Below are 12,010 nucleotides of genomic sequence, written 5' to 3' on the forward strand. Positions count from 1 at the left end.
TGGAGGGAGGGGCTCATCTTTCCATTGCAGCAAGATTCCCACCTTCCTTGGCAGACATCTGTCTTTTAAAGCAGCACAGAGACACCAGAAAATTCTGCCTTTCTATTCCTTGCTTCCACTGGATCTCACAATGGCAAAATGCCCCCTGAGGCAGCAGCAGCAGCAGCAGCTCTGCAGTTCACAGCCTGAAGAGGCTGCTGGGGCAGAGCAGGAGTGAGGGATGCTTTTCTGTTGGAAGGCACACATCCCTGAGGCTGTGTCCCAGCCCAGGGAACACTCACCAAAGGAGATGTCCCCGAAGTCGAGCTCAGCGAGGTCGAAGTGTAAACTCGGTGCAGTGACGCTGCCCCTGCAGGCCGAGGACAGAGCAGGCAATGGCTCGGTTAAAGGCGTTGCAAAGCTCTGGCTGTCGTGGCTCGGGGGCACAAAACCCGGGCTCAGGGCACCCGGGGTTTCCAACCAACACAGCCCCGTGTGCTCAGCTGAGGGACAGGAGACAGGGGCAGGGATGTGGAGAGGTAGAAGGGAGTTCCAGGGGTTCCTTGAGCCCAGGAAAGGGGAGTCCAGGGTTTCCCAAAAAGGGGGGACCAGAGTGGGGACACCCGGGATGTTCGGGAAGGGGCAGTTCAGGCTGTCTCTGCTTTTGCAGAAAGGTGTGCCTGGGAAAGGCAGGAATGGGAGACCAAGGCGTTCCAGGTTGTCCCAGAGTCAGGCCTACGCCAAGTCTGGAGGCTGGGAGCCATGGGGTGCCCGGGAAAAGGGGAGCAGCGGGACCTGATGTCCAGAACAGGGGGATTCAGGGGGTCCCTGTGCAGGCTAAGGGGAGCAGGGGGGTCCCGGTGCTGGCAGTGGCGGTTCAGGGTCCCGGTGCCGGGGGTCCCACTCGCCCCTGGCCCCCCAGGAGCGCCCTCAGCCCCAGCGCTGGAGCCATCGCGCTGCTCCTCCTCACTGCCAGTGTGATCCCAGGATGATCCCAGTAGAACTCAGTCACCCAGGAGCTGCTCCCAGGATGATCCCAGTACAGCCCAGTCACTCCCAGTCCTGGCATCCCCCCAGGCCTCTCTGCGTTCCGACCTGTCCCGGCTCCATCCCCGCCCCTGCCGGGGGCTGCAAGGGCTGCGGGAGCGGAGGAGGACGAGGAGGAGGGAAGGGAGGAAGAGGCGGAGCGGGGGCGGAGAGGGGGAGCCAGGCGGCTCCGGCGCTGCCTGAACTTGCAGCAGCCGCTTATCCCCTCCTGTCAGGGAGTTGTGCAGAGCCAGAAGGTCCCCTCTGAGCCTCCTTTTCTCCCGGCTGAGCCCCCTTCCCTGCTGCCTCAGCCCCTCCTGCTGTTCCAGCCAGGGTCGGATACTAGTGCTGCAAAGAGCAATGTACAGACCTGGCATAGGTGCCTTTGTCACCACATTTTAACCTTTCATTGGTTATAGAAAGACTCTTGGGAAGCCTCAAACTGCAGTCAGTCGCTGCAGTGCCAATGTCCTTGGCAAAGCCCTGCGGCCCGGCCCGGCCCCGCACTCGGCGCCGCGGTTGCCCGGTAACCGCGCCCGGGCCCTCAGCGCCTGTGACAGCGGCGCGGCCTCAGCTGCCTGAGAGCGCGGCCCTGGCTGGGTGTGCGCAGCCTGGGCTCCTGCAGGCGGCTGCACCGGGCCATTCGCCGGGTGAATTGTCGGCGTAGAGAATTGCTAAAGGTGCAGAGCATTGGCCTCTGCGAAAAGCCCAGCAGCGTGCAGAACACTGGTGTCTGCTAGGGAGTCCTGAATTTCACTTGAAGGTAAAGACCGACTAAAGTTGAACTTTTTGGTTTTGTTTCATCTGTGCTCTGAAAGAGAATGCCAAAGGGAAATAGAGGATGTGATCATGCCAGTCTTCTGGCGCAGCAGTTCAGTGACATGTTGTGGTGGTTTGACCAGGAAGAAGTGGGAACATTTTCTAAAGATAGTAGTATATACATTTTTTTCCTATAGTAACTGCTTAAACTGCTTAAAGGTGAATGAGTTCTGTTCAAGTTTCAGTAGGTTTTTATCATCTGGGTTTTAAAATTTTTAGGGAGTTGCCTCTGTATTGAGGTGCAAAGGAGACCATATGCCAAAGTCAATGGTCTGGATTTTATGGAACAGTAAATGTGAGGGAGAAAGAGAGAGAAAGAAAAGAAAAAGTGGGAGGGGGCTGGAGGTTGGCAAGGGGGGGAGGAGAAAGAGAGTGACAGAGAGAGGTTTAGTAGAAAATATCACCATTCCATGGCTCCCATTGGCCTACCATTAAATCCTCTTCTGGTCTTCTCTGTGGTGAGGTCTGGCAAAATGTAAGACTCCAATGGATTAATGCAGATTTGGGCAAGGGGATACCTTGCCCAGGTACCTCCCAGGAGTGGGGCAAGTTGGACTGTCTCTTGCTACTTTCAAATAATATAAAATTTTTAGCACCCATATATCCTTTGAGTCTGCCATGAGTTGGGTTCTGGATTTTCAGATTTGCTGTGTTACTTTGCATGCCCTGCAGTCGTCTGGTGCGAGGCCTCAGGAATGGGTCTGGAGGCACTGTGGAGGTCTTTGCTGGGAGGTTTGTGTGCAAACCTGGCCTCAGCAGAAGAGTCTGTGGCTATGACTTCCCCAGCCTGAACCCAGACAGAGCTGATTTTCAGGACAGCTGCTGGGTTTGGCTTTGTTGTGGATAGGTTTTACTCCTCAGCCTTGTTTACTTGTCCCCAGACCTGAGCTAATGGGACAATAGTGTCACCTTGATCTTGTCTCAAGTTCCCTTAGGCAGCTTAACTCACAGTGCCAAGTTCCAGTCAGGAGGCATTTTCAGGGAGGGGTGGGCTTGGGTGTTCGCAGCTTCTTTATAGAGTTTTGTCACAATGGGCAGAAAGTCCTTTATAATGATATTTAAGCCATTAGCCATAACATTCCAGTCTCTCATTAGTCTCTCAGCTGTGAGGAGCAGCTGAGAGAGCAAGGGTGCTTTAGCCTAAAGAAGAGGAGGCCCACTCTAGCAATTTTTGAGTAATATTTAAGCTACAGCTTTGTCTGTTCGAACTGCTTTTAATGTTCAGATTTTTAGCTCCAGGTTTCAGTATGATCTAACTTTGAATTGCACAAGGTAGCCATAGAGTTCAAATAAAGTCCAACTGGATGCCTAATTATACTAGCTACTTACACCAAACAAGCACTTAGCTACTTTCAAGTAATGTAAGATTTTTAGCACCAGAATATGCCTTGAATCTGCCATGAATTGGGTTGTGGATTTTCAGAGTTCCATTGTTGCTCCTTCCAGTTTTGTTGAGGCACTGTCGCTCACCTGCGACACCGTCCCTTGGAAATGGCGTCTGGATTGCCAAAGAAGACACCAACACCTCGTCTTTTGTCCAGGGAAGGGCTGAAGCCTAATACTGTGAGTACCCCCTGGGGCTGTGTTAAGGCTGGCACTGCCCTGGTGTCCCTGCTCTCCCTGCCCCTGTTGTCCAGCAGTGCTGTGAAGCTGCAGAGCCCCTGCCCAGCCCTTTGTGCTGTGCTGCTGTTGCTGGGGCTGTCCTGGTGCAATAGGGAACACTGTGGGATGCTTCAGCTGTGTCTTGCCTGGCTGTGCCAGCAGAGCCAAGTGAAACCAATGTACAGCTGAAGGCCTGAGCATGTGTTCTGTCCCTTTCCCTGTGCCACAGGAATTCCTTCTGTCAGGCTGGGCACCACTCACCGGTGCTGCTCTGACCATGCTGCCCTTGGGCACCTGGGCGTGTTGGTGGGGGGAAGCTCAAACTCTGCCCAAAGCCCTGAGAGCCACGGCTGGTCCCAGCTGGAAGAGCTTCCAAAGCAGCTGCTCTCTCCCAGCTCCTGTGTGGGCACAGATGCAGGCCTGCAGGCAGTGCTGGAGCCAGGGCCGCAAAGGTCCCTTGCTGTCTGCAGCTCACTTGGCTGAAGATGCCCCACTGCTGAGGCTCTGTCAAGGAGATGCCTCTGTTTTCTTCTGTGGCGGGCTCTGTCAGCCCAGGCAGAGAAAACAATCAACAGGGAGAACTAAAACCTAGAGACATTGTTGTGCACCTCACTCTTGGTACAGCGTTCCTTTCTTGCATCTCTTGGACTCATCCAGCAGCGATATCTCCTTGCTGTGAGTTCTGAGCGTTGTGCAGGGATGGAGTTCAGGCAGTTCTGAGAGCTCCTCCCCATTCCCTGGAAAGGTCACTGCCTCAATCCAATGAAACGTAAGAGGAAACAAATGCCCAAAGAGCAGAAATCCCCAACCATGTCCCATCCAGTCATGGAGAAGCCAATGGGACAGAGCCATATGGCTGGAGTATGTGTGTTCCACTCTGTATTATTAATTCACTGATGCTAAGTATTTCAGCAGGAAACTCCCAGGGCTTCCAGGAATGTCCTAGTGGCTGTGATCACAAGTTATTCACCAGTGCCACTTGTTCGAGAAAAGCCTTTCTGAACAGGCACAACTCTGAGGCTCTAGCTGGTTTACTTTTGCCTTTCAGCTGCTTCCCTCTAAGTTCCAGAGGGAGAAGTTTCTCAGCAGGAAGAAGGAGGCCAGCACTGGGGGGAGTATTCTGCCCAGAATTGGCCCATTTCTAGACAGGAGTGAGACTCGCCCAAAGGTAGCCTTTTCCTGCTCTTTTCCTTTCTGTTTCACATGAAGTTTGAAGAGGGTGTGTGCTTGTGACAGGCTTGCCTCCAGCAAAATGCCTCAGTGTCCAGGTCCTGCTGTCATTGCAAGGTGCTGGGAGTGGTGGACTGGGAGTCCTGATCTGCACTAAGCCAACACAAATACCCTCTGCTGAAGCTGCTGGGGTGTGCTGGAGTGCAGCTGCCATTGCTAAAACAATGGGAGGAAGGCTGGGGACACAGAGGCCCAAAATTGCCCTTTGCCATTCTCCTGCTGAAGGAGCCACCTCTTGCTTTGGTGTGGTCACCATCAAATGCTCGGGGTCACAGAATTCCCTGCAGAGTGGCAGCGTTGGCCTTTGAAGGCCAAGGATCTGCAGGAATTCCTTCAGATGGAACACAACAAATTGCATTACTGCTTTGGGCTGGAACAATGTGTTGGAGCTTGACGGGGTGTTAGATTTTGCAGGCTGCCAGATGTACAGGGGACTGGCCCTAGGCAGAGGGGAATGGATGTGCTTTGTCTGGATCAGTGCCTACTCAGAGGTGTGTTTAAAGCTGCTTTTCTGGCAGGACTAGCTCGGTATAAAGCACAGTCCAAACGGGTAGGTGACTGAGGTGGGCTGTTGAGCAGGAAATTGGCAGCAAGAGACACGGAACACAATCCAGGTTAAGGATTGTCCTGGAGAGGGGCCTTGGGAACACCTCAGGAAAGGGCACAGCTAAGGGACAGTGTGCTGCAGCCACTCCCTTGAGCGGAATGTGTCTGCTGTGAAGTCACAGAGGAGACCTGCTTGTGTCTCTGCGGTGACAGCAGTGTGGCTGGAGAAGGCAGACAAAGCAGGGCAGAGTTTTCTCCAAGCAATGTCTCTGCTCCAGAAGCATTTGCTGTTGTTGTGTCATTCCAGACGTGCCTCTACAATGGCATGAAATAAGGTTGCAGTAATGACAGGAAAGCACCCATTTAAAGGCCATTGAAAAAGGAGATACCAACTCTACTTTTACCCAAGTTGCTGAGAAAATAACTGAAACTTATCCTCATTCAGCATCCACCTTACTTGTCTTTTTATTTTCAGCTCATTTGTCTTTTTATTTTTGCCTTTTCCTCTCTTTGGAACACACTAACTTTTAAATACAATGAAAAGGAACAAAATCATCAAAGCAAAAGAAAAGTGTTTCTTAGTAAGGATTCAGCTGAGCTGGGGATGTCTCCCTCCCTGAGAGCCAAGGGCACACACACACCCTCTGAGAAAATGGCAATCTTTGTATCCCCTTTGTACCCGGCTGGGGCGGTCCCTGTGCCCTTTGCCATTGGATGGGTACTCAGGAGCTTCCATTCTCTACTGAGCACCAACTTTTCTGTCCGCTCCCTGCTCGTCCTCCTTCCTTTTGGTCAGGTCTTCAACCCTGCCCCTCTCACTGTGACACTCAACAAACCAACCTGAACAAATGCAAACCACAAATAACACACAGAACCAACAAATTCCATTCTTTTGCTTAATAACCTTTTGGCTTCAGCCAAATGTCACCTCATCTCTCACACCTGCTCTGGTCCTGTGCTCTTCTTACTGAAGTCTAAGTTCTAGAGCAAAAAAGATATTTGCAGTTGTGTGGGCCTCGGTTTCCCTGTCTCAGAGTAAAAGACATCCCAAATCCTTTCCCATGGAGTCTCCTGTAAATTCATGGGTTTTACTTACTCCATGAGTGCTCAGTCAGTGCCCCAGAGCTCTGTGACCGCATGGGCACAGGGCTGTGTTTTAGGAACGTGCTGCCTGGCATTCTGGAGAAAGAAACCTGGAGAAATCCATGCCAAAAGAGCAGCTTGGCTTGAGCCTGCTCTGTGTGGCCCAGCAGCTGTGGATGAGCTCAGAGCAGAGGTGGGTGAGCCACTGTTTGCCCAGTGTGGGCTGGGCAGACGTGCTCCCTCGGAGTCTGTACTTCACTGGGGATCAGTGGAAGATTCTCCTGCATGAACCTTCCTCACAGCAGCTGAAGCTCTCCCTGCTCTCTCTCCTCTCCAGCTGCCATCAGCTGCCCCGAAACAGAGCTGGTTTGGGGTTTCCCCACCAGAGCTGGTATTTCAGAACTTCGTCGCTCGGCAGGTGTCGGAAATGGTGCTGTCTCTCATGAATAAGGACAAGGTAAGTGCTGGCACGCAGAGCTTTAACGCTGTGCTGGAAGAGGAGAGTGCTGTCATTCCCTCAGTGTACAGCAAAGCAAGTTATCTGCTGCAGCACATGCAGAAGAAAATGTCTCAGCACCTTCTTCTGCAAGATGGTGGAAATCTTCCTGTGCTGGGAATTGTCCCCAGATTTTGGCCAGGCGTTGATGGTGTCTATCCCAAAGGAGTTTCCTTCTCTTGAAAGCTCTGGATTGACAGGAATGTTGAGGGCTGTACAGTTCTTACCTGCTCTCATGCTTTGCCTTGGGTCTATAGCACATCCTGTGTGTCCTTGGTTAATCTTGGCTCCTGGTAGGAATCTCTGCCTCTCTCAGCCAGTTTGGCTCCCTTTGTGCAGCTCACAGGCAAAGCTCCGGGGCTGAGCCTTCTGCACTTTATGCTGGAATCACTTCTCATTAATGGCATTGGCCCTGCAGGAACCGTGTTCTGCAAGAGCCCTGCAATCAGAGTGATGGAGCAGAAGCAGTGAGAGGCCTTCAGGTTCCACTTGAGGCTCCTGCTCAGCTTCATCCAGCTCTGCTCAACTTTTCCAGAAGCAACACGGTGCTCTGCTTTCCCTTTGCAGAAGCACAGCACATCCAAAGCCATGTGCTCCTGGAGGTTTCCACCTTCACCTGAAGAAATTGGCATTGTTTTGCAGTTTCCCAAGAGAGCTGAGAGGGAAAAAGTTGAAAAATGTCAATTGTGTTCCACTGTATTGAGGAAAACTTGAGACCATTTGAATTTCAGTCAGGGAAACATTTTCTCAAGTGAGGCTTGTGCCAAGAGTGGGCTGGTGGGAGGAGACAGGAGGGAGTCCAAATCATCTGGTTTAGACTTTTGGAGAGCATTTTGGTGCTCAGGGGTTGATGATATCATTGTGCTAGAAAATGCATGTGTGCTGTGCATGTGTACCCCAGAGGGCCGAACCTGGCCTGCTGGCTGCAGGCAGGAATGCCCAGCAGCCCAGCTTGCCTGCACAGGCAGCAGGAAGCCCTGGAGAGCCAAGATTGGCTTTTCATACTGGAACCACACTGTCAGACAGTGCTGGCCCTGTTTCTCCAGGCAGAAAATGCCTCTGAAGCCCCATGGTCAATAGACACCGCCTGTCTGTGTTTCTGTCACTTTTGGCAAGCTGGTTGCTCTCATGGTTTTATGATTCTTGCTTGCTGCTTTGCTGCCCATTTAAATTCTCTTTGCCATCTCCTTGTTTTAGGGATTGTCTTGCTGTGTTCATTCCTTCTTTTGCTTTTCAGGTTTGCTTTTATTCCCAGTAAGACCACAGTGTTTGGTCTCCTGTCTTGCTGCTCTGCCTGCCTGACTGTATCCCCAGAAGTTCCCTACCCAAACCTGATCTGCTGGAAGGGAATTTCTTCCTTCCCCCACAGAAATGGGCTGGTTTGCTTTTAGGTAGCACATTCCCCCTCTGGAACATGACCACTTCATGGCTGTGTGCAGGCAGAAGCCAGCAGGTTTTTTGGCCTTGTTGAACATGCAGGTGACTTGGTTCAGGTGCTGTGTCTCCATCCTGCTGGTGCTGACCTGCTCGGCCCTTCCTTCCCAGCAGGCGCTGCCCTACTGGCCCTGGCCAAAATGCTGGAGCCAGAGAGAAGGGATTCAAGTTCAGCCTTGTGAATGATGTGCCTGTGCCTGCTCAGCTGGAAGTGCTTTGGAAAAGGGGCAGGGGAGGGATGTTAGCAGGGCATGGACAGGTCTCCCCTCGTCCTGTTTCCACAAGTGGCAAAATCATAATTTCATGTCTTTGCTGCAGTTTCTTCACGTGGTGAAGGTCTCCATGGAGAGCTCACCTTACTTCCAGCTGGTGAGCTCCAGCGATGCGTACCGTGCCGTGCCGCCGGGCGCCTCTGCCCCTGTGCGCATCCGCTTCACCCCCAGCAAGAACAAGGTGAGGCTGGAGGAGCCAAAGCACACAATGATCTCCACAGCCATTGTTTTCCCTGCACTCTGGCTCCAGCCCATTGCATGCTGTGAGCTGGGCTCCAGGCGTGGGCAGGCAGCCTGCAGCCAGTCACACCTTGGCACTGCTGGCAGGCACTGCAGCCAGGCCTGACAGGCTCTGCTTGCCCTCCCTGCACACTGCTGAGCATTGCCAAGGGAAGATGCACGGGAAACAGGATGAAAATGACAGAGGGCTCTTGATAGATGTTGGGCCATCTCTAGGTCCAGTGGAAGGGGTTTCATTCTGATGGAAAACACCAGAGGAACAAAGAGGTCAGAGAGCTTTCCTCCTTCCTGGACTGCCAACAGCTTCCCTGCCTGCCCCTGGGCTGGAGCACAGCCGGTGCTTTTTCACCCCCTCTGTTGTGCAGCCTGTCAGCTGTGCTGTCCCAGAGCACAAGTGAGCATGGCACAGCTGCAGGGCCAGGGCAGAGGATGTGCTGTGCCCGTGAGCCCAGCCTGGCACAGGCACACTGGGCCCTGGGTGCCCTTGGTCAGCAGGAGGTTGCTGAGCTGCAGGGCACTTGGACACCTGCCTGAAGGAGCTGGTGTAGGGCAGGTACAAGCTGCAGGCAGAGCTGTGAGCCCAGAGCCCGTGGCAGTGACACTGCTGGGGCTCTGTCTTCATGCCTGTCCCTGTGCTTGCTCTGTCAGCTGGCACCCATTCCGTGCCAAAGGTGCTTTTGCGGGGAGCTTTGAACAGCAGTGCTGAGGCCCTGGCAAGTCTGATCTCAGTGCTGGGTGCAGGCCAGAGGTGCAGGATGTCTTTGGGTGCAGCTGTTTTCTCCTCTTCCTTTTGCTGCTCAGAGTCAGTTGAACACTTTGTCCTATTCTCAGACAGTGGGAATATAGAACTGTAAAGAGCAATGTCCTGTGTTCCCCAGCTCCATGTTGCTTAGAAAGGGGCTTAGGAATTCTTTAACATCATTAAAGTTTAGAGTAAAAATGATGGTGGCCTAGGGCTGTTATCTGTATGACCCAAGTGACACAAGAGCTGAATGCCACTGAGACGGATTTTGCAAAGTGCGCAGGTGCCTTTAAAACGTGACATAGCAGTAGAACTTAGTGTTCATGTGAGGGTGCAATAGGTAAATGGATGCCCTTGAAGGGGTATAGGAAATGGTTTTTCTTCTGCCATGGGGATGGCACTAAATGTCCTGTGCTGAGCCAGTTTCTTTTCCTGCAGGATTATTGCCACGAGCTGGTGTGCCTCACTGCAAGGGAAAGGATCGTTGTGCCAATTCGGGCCATTGGTGCCCGAGCTGTGCTGGACTTCCCTGCCCAGCTGGACTTCTCCAAGTGTCCAGTCAAGGTCAGCACCCAGCAGACTCTGCTGGTGCGCAATGTCGGTGCCCGGGCAGCTCGGTACCAGCTGAGCACGCAGAGGTGAGGCAGCTCATCTGTCCCTGTGCAAAAACCTTTGGGTGAGAGCGGAGTTGGGAAAGAGCTACAGAAGGAACCAAGCACCGGATCTGCTGCCCTGCAGCCTGGCTGGAAGTGAGCAGGATGGAAGGCATCTGCTCTTGCTTCCAGTGGCCTTGGAGCTTTCTGTGTCCCAGATTTCCTGGAGGCTGCTGGAACATGTTGGGAGCTGGCTTGCACCCTGCTGAGCACAAGCAGCTTCAGAAATGCTTCCTCAGCACTGTCAGCCAAAGAGAGCCATTCTCTGGGAGGCCACAGGCACGTGGCTTTGCAGTGATCCTGGAGGGGACCTCTGGAAATCATCTGAGCAAAGACACTGCTCAAAGCAAGAGCAGTGTCTGGGGGTTGCAAGGTGCCATTGGGAGACATGGACCTGTCTTTAGATGCCTTACAAGAAAACAAACATGTCAATGGACCTAGTTATAAAAGCAGAAGAAAACAACCTTTTAAAACCCCCTCCATACCTTATCTTTTCTGCCTGTCAGGTGCAGTAGTGATTCATTGAGAGGATGGATCTAACAGGATGAGAAGTGTCTTAAGGAGCAGCTGACAATTAACAGAGAAAAGCCCAAAATTTAGCTTTCCAGGCCCACCTCTTGACAGCGATTTTAATTTGGTTCTTACAGTGTCAGGGATGTCTCCTTCACAGCTCTTCTAGCTGTGGGCTCAGGGAACAGTTTAGTGGTGTTGGCCGAAATTCAGAGGAGTTAAGTTTAGCTGTGGAGCTTGTGTCTTTGGGTCTTGGGGAGCCAGGTGTGTGTGAGAGATGACTGCTAGAGCAGGGACAGAGGAGTCTGGTGGGTAGAGCCCAGGGATGGAGGCGATGCGGGGGCTGATTTGCACTCAGTTTTTCAGTCCTGACAGCTGAGTCCTGAACTTGGCTGGATCCTCTTCTCCTGATAATTTGAAAAGAAGAAGACACCTTCTTTCTCAGGCAAGCCCTGAAGTCATCCCTGGAATGTTATTCCCATCCTGCCACCTGAAGGCAGGAGCATGTAAGATGGGGCAGGAGTGGGAATGGAATGGAATGGAAGGCAGTGCTGAAGCCTGGCCAGGGATTCCCCTAACTGGCAGCTTCTCTATTGCGGTGAAATTTCTGGCCAAAGACTAAGAACAGAATGCTGTGCCTTGCCCCCAGCAGGCCCTGATCCCCCCAGCCCCAGCAGAGCTGCAGCAGTGCTGGCATCAGCCCCGGGGCAGATGCAGGAGCACGAGCACTGATCTGGCTCTGGGGCTGCTGGGGCCTTGTCTTTCCTCCCCTCCCTCCAAAGTCTCACGTCCAGCACATGAACATTGCTGGCCCAAGGCTTCTCCATCATCCAGCAGTGATGTTCTCACCAGTGGCAATGGGAACAGGTCAGCCCATAATTACAGCAAGAGGTCCTGAATGAGCAGAACCTGAAGCGAGTTCATCAGCTGTTACTACTGACATGAACAAAGTTCAGCTTGCCAAATGTTCTCTTTGTTTTTGTGTGTGATGCATTCATCAGCAAAGTCCCCAGAACACATTTGAAGTGACAGATTGACCAGCAACAAAGCACCAAGGCCAGGAACTTTGGTTTCCTCACTGGGGCTGTAGAAGGGCACAAAGCCCAGCAGCTGCTGGGCAGAAGCACATTTCCCCTGAGCTGTCCCTGAGCATCAAAGCACAGAGTCTTGTGTTTGTCAGGCAAGAGCTGTTTACCTGGTGACTAAATCCTGATTGCTCCTGTTAAATCCAAAGTGCACCAACGCATCTGCATCATTATTTCCAACACATTGCACAGAGTTTCTCTGCTGGGCCAAGCAAACAGTTACCAGCCTGCATGACAGCCCAGAGTCCCAGACTGCATTGCTGGCAAACACACAGAAACCTCCGGTTCTGCTT

The sequence above is a fragment of the Ammospiza caudacuta genome, chromosome 10 (assembly GCF_027887145.1).
Source record: "Ammospiza caudacuta isolate bAmmCau1 chromosome 10, bAmmCau1.pri, whole genome shotgun sequence".
Taxonomy (NCBI): domain Eukaryota; kingdom Metazoa; phylum Chordata; class Aves; order Passeriformes; family Passerellidae; genus Ammospiza; species Ammospiza caudacuta.